The 14,912-nt window shown below is 41.3% G+C and overlaps 1 protein-coding gene across 1 annotated transcript in view; it reads left to right on the top strand.

The window, feature by feature from the left end:
- The window catches only part of peds1a (plasmanylethanolamine desaturase 1a), a 41,572-nt gene that overhangs the window by 7,073 nt on the left and 19,587 nt on the right, over window positions 1–14,912 (top strand). The window lies entirely within an intron of this gene.

Raw genomic sequence — 14,912 nt, 5'->3', positions numbered from 1 at the left:
TTATGGTGAGTTTCTAAGAAACTGCTATTGTTTCCCTAACCGTCAATAAAGAACACCCCTAACTGGGACGTACTTTATTGACGGTCCCTGCCTGCCTCTGCAGCTTCACATCAAGGCAAACTCCGGCTGGAACTCGTTTTCTGCACCAGTCAAGACAGACAAAAAGAAATGGTCCATACTGGTCAATACAACTACATCTGTAATGTTTGTGGGTAAAGTCAGTAGGAAGAACAAAAGGAATTATGTCTATGGCTGCATTTCCATCCCATATGAGTCAAACTTTATCCAAATTCTAGAATTGCCCCCCCCCCCCCCCCCCCCCCCTCCCAAAAAAAAAAAAAAAAAAAACACAATTTGGCAATTACACTTTTTCCATTAAATCATAATTATGCAAATAAACACAAACCAAATTCCGGGATAAGTCATTCAAAGACTTGTTGACGGATGTGAACAATACTTTGATGCTGTGGGACCTCTTGTGGCGCCCGCTATGGATGACCCAATGCAGTCAGTTCCTACTAAGAAGCTCATCGCCATCCGGTTGTTGGTCACGTGACTCATTTAATTCCAAAGAAGTATTTCCATTCCAGTATTGCGAAATATGGCAATTTTGAAACGCCTCCAAGCGCTTAAAACTTTAATTTGGTAAATGTGTCTTTTTTTTTTTAAATTGTCATGTTTCCAATAGGCAAATGTATTATGGCAAATCCGATTTGCACAATTTTAGAGTCAATGGAAACACGTGTCTTATGACACATTGTGGCTTTTCAACCTTTGATTGCTGGTCATCTTATAGTTTTGATAAGCACATGATGTTAGTTTGTAGTTCTTTAAAAAAGTGGAACAAAAATCCCAGATTTAATTGGAAACAAAGATAACCTTTTTGGTTTTTTTTGTTTTTTTTTTTAAATTGAATGCAATACGCTCCCATAATAAAGAAGGGTGAAGAACACGAGCGGAAACATTGGTGGTGTTTTTTCTTTTTTTTTTTGGGGGGGGGGGGGGGGGGGGGGGGGTATTGAAGGACTGTTGCAGAGCAGAACACAGTTCTCTGAAGACCTTTCATTAAGGCCAAACAAACTCTCGTCTCAATGTGGGTCACCATTGTCGTACATTTTCCTGGTCTCGGGAGACTCTGAAGGTCCTGATTAATTGCTGTCTGAGCGCTCTAATGAGCTTTTTTGAACCTGCACTTGAATTTCCATAACTGCACGTTATTGGTAATTTATTTTTCTAATTTGTTGCATAAGGTGTGGACTCCGGGGCTCACCCCACCCCTTAGCTGTGGGCGGAGCTGGGATATGATGGCACAGGCGACTTCTGTTATTGATGTTTCAAGAACTTGATTTTAGTCAAAGAGTCTTAATCGTGCTATTCTTACGCCTTTTTATAGTAAACTATATCTATGGCTATAATGATATAATATTTTACCTTTGGTACACGAAAGAACAATTTTTTTAAACTAAATATTTGTTTTTTTCCTGAGTTCCTTTCCAATCTGGAAGTAAGACAACTCCATCTCTGAGGCACTGCCTTTCACTCCGTGTGGGTACCGCCCATTTAATGATGTCATCCTAAAGTCGGCCTCAGCAGCGTGTCTGCGTTTCACCCATGAAAACAAACAACATCCAAACTTTTGCAAAGATGCATGTGCACATAGTGCATATAAAACGAAAGCGTTTAGCCGATCATCGCTAGCTCCGTGAAGAAAGTGGGTGTGTGCGTTAGCCTGGGGGGGAGCTGGCAGCGCAGACTCTTCCTGGAAGGGGCTGTTCCTCACTGGTATACATCACAACGTGAAAGGCCGCTCATTTTCGTGGTTTGGGAGGAGCTGGTGCTCAGAGCGCAGTTTTTTTAAAGGAATATTCAGAAATGTATGAATGGTTTAAAATAACGCTTTTGGGTTGTTTTTTTTGTGAGGAATGAACATTATAATACATTTAAAAGCTTAATGATTTAGGCATTTTAAAAGTAAGTCCTTGATGAGTTTTAGCTTTTAATGTTTGTAATTTATTAGAGTTTCACTAATCCCTTGTGCTATCTTGTGGGGATGACCCCACTCCCAACGTTAACGTCTTAAACACAAAAAAAGATGGCACAAGGGTTATATTAAATGTAATAAAACGACCGGTCCCTCTGAAGGAAAACGGCAGCTGTCAGAGTTGACTGTCCGAATGGAAAAGCACAGTGACGTCCCTTTTCCTGGGCTTTCACAGATGCAGACACTCGTGTTTTGCGAAGATTCGCGTTTCCAGGTGAAAATGACCCTGAAGCTTTCCCTTTGGCTGGAGCCGGAGGGCTCATCAGGCTGCGAGTGGAAGATCTGCTCGGTGACGCTAACAATGCTGTCGGGCCATTTTATGAAAACCTAAAAGCAGAAATGGGCGCCACATGCTGACAAGTGTCTGTTTTAAAGCAAAATAAACAGCAGAAATTCAAAATGTCAGAGTGTCCATTTAAGGGAGCCCCACGCTGTTATGTGCTTAGTTGTCTGGGCTCAGTTCGTGGCTGGCAGGAGGTAAATCTAAATAGCTGTTTGGCTTGTTAGAGTTTGGAGAAGTTTGATGAGGCGTTGGCAACGCTCCGTAGAGCCAAACACGGGCTCATTACAGCAAAACGAGGACGGACGAACAGCTGGATGCTTCTGTCTCTCCCTCTGTTTCTGCGCTTTCCCATTTCTTCCTGCAACTCTCTGTTTCTCCCTTCATGTCTCCTCTGTCCCCCATCTGACTTAAGTGTCACAGTCCAATGCCTCCCTGTTTTTTTTTTAGTCAGTATTTAGTTTGCTGTTTCCCTGAGCACCACGTGCATCTTTCTCCGTTTCTGAAACCTACATTTTTCTTTTACGTCCCCAGATTTTGAAAAACAGGTACTCAGAAATCTGTCCGATTTTTTTATTTTTTTTTATTTGATTCCCTTTTTTTTCTAATTAGCATTTATTTTCCTAAAGCCTTTCTCGGTCTGTTCAATCCCCCAATTCCAACACTTTTCCAACACTTGCTAGAGTGCAGTGCTTGGAGTTAGCGGCATTAAGATTTTTAATTTCTAAAGAAAACGACAACAAAAAATCTAAAAAAGAGGACTTTCAAATAACATTAAAGAAAAAAACAAATCCTTCTGGGTATAGAACAAGTACAGTAGTCCCTCCGTGTGTCACAGTTCATCTTTCGTGGTCTTACTGTTTGTTTTTCTTTTTACAGTTAATTGTGTTTTTCATCATAATTTGCTGTATATGATGGTTGATTATTCTCATTGAGAACGCATTGAGAATAGATCAAAAGATGAGGATTCTGTAACATCGTTTTACTCCTTCACTTAAAAAATAAATAAAATGCGGTTTTCCGATGCCTTTATATTACAATTTGTCATTTCAAATACTGCAGACATTTAACACATCGACACACAGACACTACTAACCCCAGAGGTCAGAGGTCAAACACATCTGGAGTGTGAACCTGGCGTCTCAGGAGTCGTTCAGCTTTGACCTAAAACGACCCGTCGTGTGTCCACGTTCATGGCTCCTCTCTGAGGGCGACCACGAGTTGCCGCCGTGTTTCGCTCTTTAATCCTGCAGCAAAGTCCCAAACTTCTTTTTAAAATCAAAGCAAAACACGATGACCTTTTCTAAAATCATAGCTTCTTATGTCCAGAGTGGCTGACATGTTTGTCCAAGACGGCTCTTTATATTCGTAGACCATAGAAAGAATGTCGTCAAATGTACCAATAATCCTCTTTTATAGCAGCACTGTATTATTAAGAAATTAAACTGTCATTTGTTTCAGTGTCTACTGTCGGGTAAACTGGTAAACGGTGTCCTTTCTGCCTGCAGTAGCGACATTACAGTTTTTCTGCCTTCTCTGAAATGTATTTCTCCGTTGTTTTGTACATTAATCACAGCTTTAGTCTCTTTACTGTCAGATATTCTTCTTCCTTGGTTAAAAACAGATGCTTTGCAGCAGAGAAATGCTCTAAAAGGACAGTTGCAAAATAAAACACAATGTTTTCAATTCATTTAATAAAACTATATTAGGTTTTTGTCCACTCATGCTGGAGTGAAAAGGCCTTTCCTGCTGCAAAGATCGACATGACTCCTCCATTTTTTAAAATGTCAGTTTTATTCTGAATTCATTTTTTAAATGTGTTTTTTCCTTAAAGTAACAATAAAAAAAAATACTGTAGCTTTTAGATTTGATCAGTTCTGCTCAGAGTTTACTATGTTTCAGTCCCAGCAGGTCGGAACAAACTAGACGCGCAAAATTGCTGGAAAAAACCCACAGATCTAATCTTACAAGTTCTGTCTTTGTTTAAAGGTCATTTAAAACATTTCCTCACCAATCAAAACAGATTTTAGAAACTTAAAACGTGAACAAAGTTGAACTAAATCTTTTGAAAAGTTGTTTTGACAGACAGAAATTCGGATGAAGGAATCCGTCTTCGCCTTTCGCTATCAGACTTGTGTTCGCAGTTTACGGCCAAGAAGACGTGAAGTGGGTGGAGTCAGACGTTGTGCACAAACATGGGCGTGCATCCGTGACTGCAGGCGAGCCTGAAGGCAGGATTTTACTGTTGACCTTGAGCAACAGCAGGAAAACCTGTGTGTGTGTGTGTGTGTGTGTGGGTGTGTGTATGTGTGCGTGCGCGTGCCGGTAGGCGTGTGTGTGTGTGTGTGTGCGTGTGATTATTCTTATGAGGGCTGCACACGAATATGGCGGTGCTGGAAAACCCTGGAGATGCAGTCAACACAGCGTCACACTATGATGTGATCTGTCCATCGTTTTATTGTGTGTGTTTTAGTGTGCGTGTGTGTGTGTGTGTGTGTGTATCTCTGCTGAATCTCATTTGCTGCTTTCCTCTTTGCTGCTGAGGGTCTTCTGGGTAATGGAGTTATTAAGTTTGTCTTCAGGATTGTGTGTGTGTTGGTCTGTGCTGTGTACTGTTGTCGTGAGAGTGTGTGTCCCAGGTTCTGAAGTCCGCAGAGATCAGATGAAAGGAAGGAGGCCTGCGACTGATCCTCTCCTCTCCAGAGCGAGGGAATTCTCCCCCCCTCATCCTCACCCCCAGCCTCTCTTCCTCTCCCACCCATCTTTGGTGTTGCTGTCGCTCCTCCTCTTCGTCTCCCCCGTCCTCTTCCTCTCTGGGGGAGACGCTCGTTCTCTCTGTCTCTGAGCACGTGACCCACTTTCACCACCCACGTCTCCCCCCGTTTGTTCTCCCCCAGCCCCACCAGAAGACGGATGGACAGTCAGACAGACGGGGAGCTGAAGCTTCTCGTCCGTTCTCTGTTCCCGCCGTTCAGACTAAACCTGAGACAGAACGACAGATGGGCGGCGCTCTCCTGACGGCGACCTTTATCTCTGCGCTTACGTCTCTCGTTTACACAAAATCAAATTTTTTTTCTCCTAACATGGAACCAAAATGCCCGTCCTGACCGCTGACTGTATAAGATACCTGGACTGAGTGAGTGTGACGTCATCCATAGGAAATGGTTTACTTCCAGCTCCAACCAGAATCATCGATAACAATCACCGTGTTGAAGCCAGACGACGTCTGTGAACAGTGATTGTTTCCAAGTTGGCTTAGTCAATGTTTCTATGGTAACCACTCTTGCCAGTCAGATAGATAGATGACTTTATTAATCCCACAATGGGGAAATTTCATTTATATGTGGCAGGAAAAACAACATTCAGAAATAATCTATATAATATAACATCAAAAAAGGACATGAAAAATGACATTCATATTAAATTATTTTGAAAATTATTATGAAAAATGAGATTCGTATTAAATAAATAAATAAATATTAAATAAATAAATACAGCTGCAAAAGTGTAAAAAAAACAAACAAACTCAGGAGTGAGCTTGTTCGACCTGGTGGGGCCACCTAAAAGCGGTCTGTCAATCGAATTGGAGTTCAACGTGAGACCGCCTACTTTTTATGAGGCATCTGATTGGTCAGTTTACAACAATGGTCCAGTTGACTGCTTGGCTGCTGGGTGTAGATTAAGAAGTGGGAATCCACAGTGATAATGCACGCCTAAAAAAGAAGTTCCGGTCACGTAGCTTAAATGTTCTACATCAGGGGTCCCCAACCTTTATAACGCAGCAGACCGGTATGACATCATAGAAAATTATCACGGACCGGTCTTTGAGATGTGGCGGACGATTATTGTAGCAACGCTACGATGAAGGAGGAACAGAGACATGACGGGACGAACTCTGAGCTTTTATTTTGAAAGTCATTGTACATCGTACAGGTGTCATCATCCTCTCTCCTTCCCACACTCTGTCTATTAAATGTAGCTTTCTTTTTTGGAAGTGGAAGGCTCCTTTTATGTGTCTGGCTGGGCCTTTTCCCTTTGGCAAAGAAACTTTCCAAAGACGTTTGTTTTTCACTTTTCTTTAAGTTAAGTTTAAGTTTGAAGTTGGCATCACCCAAAAGCGACGTGAACACTTTTGTTCTGTTGTTGTGGAGCAAAAACAAAGAAGTTGCCTTTTTATTTTTATTTTTTTTACAAAAAATTGTTTCAGATGGCTATTTATGTAAATGCAGAAAAATATTATCATGCAAAAAAGAAAAATAGATTAAAAAAAACCTTAGAAAACAGAAAATTTCCTCAAAAATGTTCCAGCAAAGTCAGAACTTTAGTGAGGACAGCATGTTGCATGTTAGCAGATTAAAGGTGTCTTTACACATGGGGGGGTGTCTTCATTTGGTCTGAGTTCCCAGAGAACAATTCAGCTCCCACAGCATCATTAATAAATGATCTCCTCTCACTGAAACGCAGAACACGACCAGAACAATCAGCTCCTCGCCGAGCGCCGGCCAGAATCCGTAATGTCCTTCAAACCCGGTGCTGTCAGTCCAGAGCAGCCGGCTGCCATGTGATCTCCCCTCACCTGCTGAATAAATCAGTCCGTACACGACTTTTCAGAGATCGCTGACAGATGATCTCATTACAGGCGTATTCTCCTCAGTGCGGAGGTGAGGAGCGTCACGCAGAGCAACGCCGTTCGCAGAAGCACCTGTAACGCGGCAGAGAAAACCCGCCGCCTTCCACATTTACAAAGAACCTTTCCTGAGTGGCCAGAAATCCTCTTCATGGGTTTTATGAGCTCAGCTGATGAGGGGAAAATGACCTTTTATGTAGAAAGCTTGACTGTTTTGGAAAAGATTCTTTTCAAGTAAACGCACAGGTGATGGAAAATCAGGTTTTTAAATTTAGCTATAAAGTAGAAAAATATTTGAAATTATTATGGTTTATTTAAAACCCTTTAAGTATAGTTGTAAAAGCCAAAACTGGAATAATTTGTATGAAAACAATAGAAGAGGGTTTGACTCAGAGAAAACTGCAGCAAAAATGAAACTAGAAAACAATTATTAATTATTTCCAGAGAACACTGGATTGCTGCAAGTGACTCGTCTTCATCCCCGTTTTATAAAAATAAAAGCATCACATGCAAACCAAAAAGGGCAGCTTTACAGTTCTTTAAAAAATAAAATAAGAGCTAAATAATAAAAATGAAAACAAAAAACGACTCATTTTTTTTGTCTTTTATTTTTGATTTTATTTTGAAAAATGAATGAACGAATGATACACGGATTCAAAAGGATTTTTTATTTAGACTTAACAGTTTACACTTTGCTTTATGTGCCGAGAGCTATAAATAAAAGTCCACAAGATGTGTGTGATAAGTCAAGCTGCATCGTCTGAGTTGAGTCTCAAATACTCCATAACCTAGAGAACGGTTTAGAAATAAAAGCTTGCATGTAAAGCACTAAAGGCCAGAAAAGTCAGTTTAAGATATGGGGAACTGTTTTAAAAAACAAACTGAATGCAAACCTGAACGTAGAATTTTATTGGTTTTGGTTGCAGAAAAATTACTTTGTTGGCAAAAACGCCAGAGATTTATAATAATAATAAACATTGTTAATAAAAGTGAAACAATTTTTGGAAAAACTTGAGATTTCTTTCTTTTTTTGCATATCAAATGACATCATTCTAGTCTTTTCAGTGCCTTTAACTTCTGTGTTTTAAGCCAAAAACAGTTTGACCGCCTCCGTCTGGGTCGTTGCTTCTCATCCATTTTATAATTTATATAGTAATAGAAAATCTGCCCTAATATTCTGCTTTATTGGCTTCACTTTAAATGTCTGTTTAGAAAAACTTGTAACTGTGGAGTTATTTCAGCAGAAAAATGAATGACTATCAAAGAGTTCTGTACATTTCATTTTATACTTTGGGTTTTCAGTCCTCTAATCTTTCCAGTAGAAACAGAATAACTGATCAAATGCTCTGAATCTCTTGATTGCAGATCAGAAACCTGATCAACAGGGTGGTTTGGAAAAACTGATTTTTTTTCTTTGATTTTCTGAAGCAAATTCAGACGAGTGAACATGACGAGACGTTTCATCCAATCGCCCTCTTTCTTCGTGTTGACCTGTTTTTTGTTACAGCTGACATTTTTGAAAGAACATGAATTAATTTAGGAGCTGAAACCACTGAAAGTTTACAGAATGCTAGACTTTGTTCAGAATTTTAATAATTTCTGTGTTTAATCTGCTTAAAGTGATTAAAATGATGACTTAGTTGCTTCTATTTAGCTGAAAACCAGCTTTGATTAAAGACGCTCTTTAACCCGATCAGATAATCCTGCCGTCCTCCCGTCTTCCCATCTTCCTGCTGCCATCTTCATGCAGAACATCTGAGCTGCTGCTGTTCTTCTGCTCAGACTGTCAGGAGCATCTTCAGTCTTAAAGGGAGGTGATTTCTTCAGAACGACCAGGAAAAAACCAAGAAATGTTCTAATCCATACCAAACTTCCAGCTTTGTTTATGTGGCATTTAGAAAAACCAAAGCAACCAAAGTGCTTTCCAAGTATAACAATTAAAGATAAAAACGTTAAAGAATAAAACAAACAGGATAAAATCTAACAGACTGGGCTAGTTTGAGTAAAAGAACAAATGTAAAAAAAATCACTTTCATTAATTTCACAGTGTTTTATAGAAACTTTCCTCCAAAATATTCACTGAATACAAAGCCACTAAGAAGGAGAAACATTTGGAGCAATAAGTACTGGAAATGCTAATTTCTCAAAAAAAAACAGGTTTTTAACCGTTTCATGCCTAAATGTTTACATGCTTTATTTTTGTACTAAAAAAAGATCCTCAGAGCTGCTCAATGAAGTGTCTTGGATTTAATGATATGTTGGGAATTAGGAACGTGAATCTGTTAAAATATCATAATCCTCAATTGTCTTTTCTTTTTTTTTTATATCAACTTAACAATAAAACTTTTACAAAAAAGTGAAAAGTTTGGAACTGAAAGTTTTCCTTTGAAAATTTCAACACCTTATTTGTCCAAATTTCAAAAAACAAACGCCTTAAATGTTCAGAAAATGCAATTAGAATAAGACCACCAGCACCGCCCATCACAGGTTGTCTCCATGGCAACTATTAAAACTTTTGAGCCTTTTTGTTTTATCTACAATCATATAGTTTTTAAGTATGAGGGTAAAAAAGTGAAGCTATCCTAAGGCAGCAGAAAACTATTTGAGTGTCATCAAACTTTTATAATTTCCACACAAAGCTCCAAATGTCATCTTTTGACAGTTTTATTTTGAAAATTTCCAAGTTGGGGAAAATGTAATTAACCACGTTATGGTCTGGAGGGTCCGTGACAGATGTGACGTCTGCTCACCTCATTCACATCTATGAAAACAAACCGGATTAAGCGGACAGGAAACCCCCAGAAGGAAAAAGGAAAGTCCCCTGGTAGTTTTTCAGAATAAAATCTTGTTGGCTCTGCACGACACCTTCATGTTGACTCATACTCTGCTGGGTCCCGCTGAATTCAATGTGCTTTTGTTCCATTCCTCATGGAATTTGCAAGCCAAACACAGTACAACAGAGCGTGTCACCTCACAAACGTTAGTGCAACCGTCAAAATGGAGGGAGACTCTTACATTTCCACCTTACTGTTGGGAGTAACAGAAAGTAGGAGATGTAATCTAAAGCAGTGGCTTCAAAATTAAAGCCCGTCTTGGGAAGACGGTTTGGTTGCCGTGGACCACCACCTTCTGGCTGACCGCCTTTGATGGCAAAAGGCGGCTTTCCAGCCATTCCTGTAATGAGCACAACCAAAGCATTAACCGTGCATTGTGCAGGCTTCATCAGAGGCTGGAGCAGTGGACTGGTGGCAGGAGGTCGGGGTGATTACGGACAGAACCAAGGCCGAGGGCTGCCCGCCGCGGCTTGTTTAGCAGGTCTGCGAGTTTTTTGTTTTGTTTTTATGTTTGCAGTCTTCATCCCTTAAAGCACACTCAGATTCAGGCCAGCTGCAGTTATATTTATCTCACTGCAGGGTCCCCAGGCCAGAGCCCCTCAGGCTGCTTGACATCACCGCTACCCATGTTGCTTTGCAGCATAACAGTGAAAAGGGGAGGGGCTGTCCTCTGCGCATCTATGAAGCGCATGTTTGTGTCATAAATCATACAGGAAGTGTCACATTAGCTGACGTGCCTGTAAATGGCTCATGATTTCACCCCATGATGCCTTTGGTTTTGTGTTGTGACGCCAGCCCCCCCCCCCCCCCCCCACACACACACACACACACACACCTCACCTCACTGGATGATTCTACCCCTCTCCACCGGGACATTAGTATTCCGGATGAGTCTGCCCGCCACTCATTCCCCAGACGGCAAATCAGCCGGCGTTGATTAATTTCAGCCTATTAGCTTCCCCCGTTTCCCTCCCCCAGCTCCGCCCAGGTTAAATCCCCCTGCACACCCACGTGTGTGCTGACAGGCAGGGGGTGCTGCTGGGTGAGCGATGGCAGAGAGGTTGCCAGGCAGCCAGTTGTTGTCAGAGTGATATTAATGAGCACTTTGCCCAGGCCCCTGTGTGTGTGTCTGTGTGTGTGTGTGCGTGGGTTGCGTATGTTCGCCTGTTTAAGAGCCTTTTTTGGGTTTTTTGTGTTCCAGATTAAAGAGTTGAGTCAGTTTTGCCATACATCCTCACACATATACATGCTCTCTGGGGCGGTTTTTGTGTGTCTGTTTTGGAGCTGGGTGTGATATCTAGCAATGCCTTGGCCAGAGGGACCCGGGCTTATGCGTGTGTGTTTGTGAGTGTGTGCGCTCTGTGGAGGCCTGTCCTAGTTTCCTTCCCCCTCACCGGGGAGCTGGAGGATCCAAGGCCTGACGCGCATCACCTGACAGCCGCCCCGCTGCTCCACAGCCCGCCACTGTGTGTGTTTTTATGGGGAGTGCAGAGTCAATGTCGGCGAGGGTTGAGGCATCGTGGGCGATGTTTGGCGTTCAGCTGAGAACATCCGTGTTTGTTGGAGGACACACTGAGCCGTAGTTTGACAATCTATGGGGTTCTCGGCGCTCTGTTGTTTGGGCGTTGCAGCTGGGGAATGGTTTATTCTCCCTGAATGTGTCATTAATGGTCTGTTCTTGAACTTCCTGAAAAAGAAACTTCCTGATTTTTTTAAAGCCGCTTAATTAAAAAAAGTAACCAGAACCAGGCCACTTCCACCGGCTTTACCAGGGCCTTTTTACTCAATTAAAGTTGTAAAGTAACGTTTTATGACGGAAATAAACAATACTAAACTATGTTTCGCTCTTATGGCCATACAGTGAATAGTAACGGAGAGTGTGATGGAGGCCAATGATTGGCTGTGACGACCCCTAAAGCAACAACATCTCACACAAACTTAGCCTCAATCTTTTGAGCGTCCATTCCGTAGCTGTCCAGCACCATGACTCGGCGTTGTCCAACCACCGTCAGCCATGTTTGTCTGGTCTGTTTGCTATATTTTAGAAAACTCGAGTTCAGCGGCGCCCAAAGCCAGAGGACCACTGAGCTGACAGAATGGCTGGAATTCTCTAAAGGCTAGACTCGTCCAAATTCATGGCCGTTAACATCTGGCCTACCCGCACGACGAAGGACCCGGCCAACGTCGCCCGTGAAGGCCGCCGCCATTAAAAGGATGCAGCCCTGGAATTTGGACACAGCCAATGTGGTCAAGCTAGACTGTTGTGGTCATTGGAGTATTTGGTTGAAGCGGTTTTAGTCTGAGGTGAGACGTGTCACGTTTACAGACGATTTTAGTCAATTTCAGTTAATTGTATATTAGTTAAAAAATGGGGAGAGAGGAGCAAACAATGGAATTTAACAAAGCGTCCATTGTTTTTAAAGGAAAAGAGAAAACGAAAAGAGCTGAAAATGTTACTTTAAAAAAGTAATTACTTAGAAAAAAAAAGGATTTAGTAACTGAATTACTTTTCTATAAAAGTAATCAGTTACCAGGAAAAGTAACATTTTTTCCTTTAAAAAAGGTTGTTTTATGTCAACATTTTTCTTTTTCTGATCAGTTTTCAATCAAAATGAAAAATAAACATGTATTTGATCTTTAATTTTTATGTCACATTAACAGACAGCTACAGGTTTGAAGTACTTTTGTAGTAAACAGTTAAAGAAGATAACATTAAAATAGAAACAAACTTTAATAACCTGTGACAGCTGGAATAGTAAACAACCTTTGTTGCCAAGTATTTTGTTTGCAAAAGTAAACCTTTAAATCACATAAAAAGCGTTTGACTCTGTAGTTCACATTAAATAAACCAAACGTACAAATGGTACCGGTTGTCCTGATTGGCTCCAGTGAGACAAGACACTGCTCTTAGCCAATTCAAATCACATTTGACTAGTATCTAACGGTAGTTTGGGGTAAATCTTTAACTTTCAAGAAACATCTTGGTCCTTCTTGGAGCAAAAATAAAGCTCTTAAACCCAAACTGTGGACTTTAATATAAAAAAAAAAAACTGTCTCCTCCTAACTTTTGATGCTGTTTTTTTTTAAAGGTGAAGGGTCACATCTGAGGGTTCTGGTAATATCCATAATCACATAGTTGAAATCTCCTGTGGTGGAGGCATTAGAAGGAGCTGATGGCATATTCATTCTCATAAAGGTCTATAGGTGCAGATTTGCTGGCCTGAGTGATTTATTAGAAAAAACTGTCATGAATATCTCATAGCCTGCGAATGCCAAGCGATACATTTGGATCTGAACGCATTAAAGTTTTAAAGACGCTTGGCTGAGACAGAAGGATTGTGGAGACTTAAAAAAAAAAAAAAAAAAGACAAAGATGTCTAAAACAGAGCGGTTCATTTGTTTACATGTTTTAAAGTCGTTTGTCTTTGTGTCTTTTTTTTTTTTGAGCTGAGATCCAGAGAAACAGGAAGACGGGAAAATGGGGGACATCCCAGTTTTAAATTCAAGTCGTTTTGGGAAAAAGCCTGCAGGAAAGGCATGGTGCTCGGCTAAATTAGAGGAGCTGTACATCGGCCCTTCGGGAACTTTTCAATAATTCAAGCCCCCTGATCTTCAGTGCTGCGAAGCTGCAGGGGCTTCAGTTTGACCCTCCCGTCCTATAATATTGCTGAATTGTGAGTTTAGATTGAAAGTACTTCGAGTGCGTCCCGAGTCGCCGTCGCTGCTGACCTTTGAGTTTGTCTCCGCACAGCCCCACCCTCACTGAAGGAACGTCGGTGTGTCTTTGAGCATGTGCAGCCATCATTGTTTCACTTATGAAGTGTCACGACCCCACAGCCCTGAGTACACTTGTCTTCATGTGAGTGATTACATATTAACACTGTGGACACACACTGGGTCTTTGTGGGTGACTTGTCCTTTGACCTTCACTGAGGGCCTCGCTTCTTTAGCAGCAGTTTTTCGTTTTCTCCTTCTTACCTTGTGGTTTGCTGTCACCAAGGTCAGATTCTGATCCTTAAAACTCCATTTCAACATTTTCTTTTTCTTAACTTCTTCTCAATGTCATAGCCTCTTGACTTGAGTCCTCTTTCTTCAAACGTTCCATCCAGCTGGCTCCACCAGCCGAGTGGTTGAGTGGTGAAATGTTTCAAAAAGGAAAATTTCCCCTATTATTGTCGATAACAGGCATGAGATCTTCAGAGGAGAGATGGGGTTGTCAGGATCCAGGCGCGAGTCGGGGCAGGCGGCAGGCAAACAGAATCAGACACAGAAGATCAGGTCCAAATATAACGCTCAGTAAGGAAGGCAGAGTGGCACAAACAATACTTCACACTGAGTGAGGCTCAGTGCAGTGTTTAAGTATGCTGTGGTTGATGAATGAATGAGAGTCAGGTGTGCGGCATCCAGTGAGTGTGTGTTGGGGGTTGCTGGGAGATGTAGTGAGGTTAGAAGCTGACCAGTGGAGGAGACAAAGTTCTGACTTCTGACAATTATGAATCCACTTCGCCATCACCTGGATGATTAAAAACCTTTGACGTGTTTTTATTCAATAATCATTTTTTTCCTTCAAAAACCATCTGAAAACCAGTGCACGCCTCAGTGCTAGCATAAAATTCAAATCTCTGCCTCTCACATGGTGAAACCATGGCAACCAGGAGGAAGACAGGTCAATAAATCTCCCAAATTTAAAAAATGTAAAGCCTTCAGTAAATATGCAACTTTTGAAGTTGCACCATGATTGAGTGCGATGAAAAGACAAATTTACCCGGCTTGAAGCTACCTGGACGAGTGGCGTAACGTTTCAGGAAGAGAGGACGTTCGGTTGCCATGACTCTGATTCCTTGTGGCGAAATTTAAATGAAATCTCAGAAGAACATGTTCCATTTCAAGTTGTTTTCCAAACATACATTTAAAAATTGCTGTCCTGCAAGCAGCCTTCAATAGTCTTTGTAGGAACTGCAACATCTGGTACTTCTTGTTTATAGTAATAGAAGAAAAGCACTTATTACTAAAGTCAAACAGAATGTTCAAAGATTTGCATGAAAGCGTTCTTCCATTATTCTCCCCCTTGCTGATGTCATTATGTGCACGTTGAAGCGTTTTAACTCCTGTTGTTGCAGTCGCTCCTGC

Source organism: Oryzias latipes, chromosome 6 (genome assembly GCF_053564925.1).
Source record: "Oryzias latipes strain Hd-rR chromosome 6, Olatipes_Hd-rR_3.1".
Lineage (NCBI taxonomy): Eukaryota > Metazoa > Chordata > Actinopteri > Beloniformes > Adrianichthyidae > Oryzias > Oryzias latipes.
This window is presented reverse-complemented; position numbering and strand designations above follow the sequence as displayed.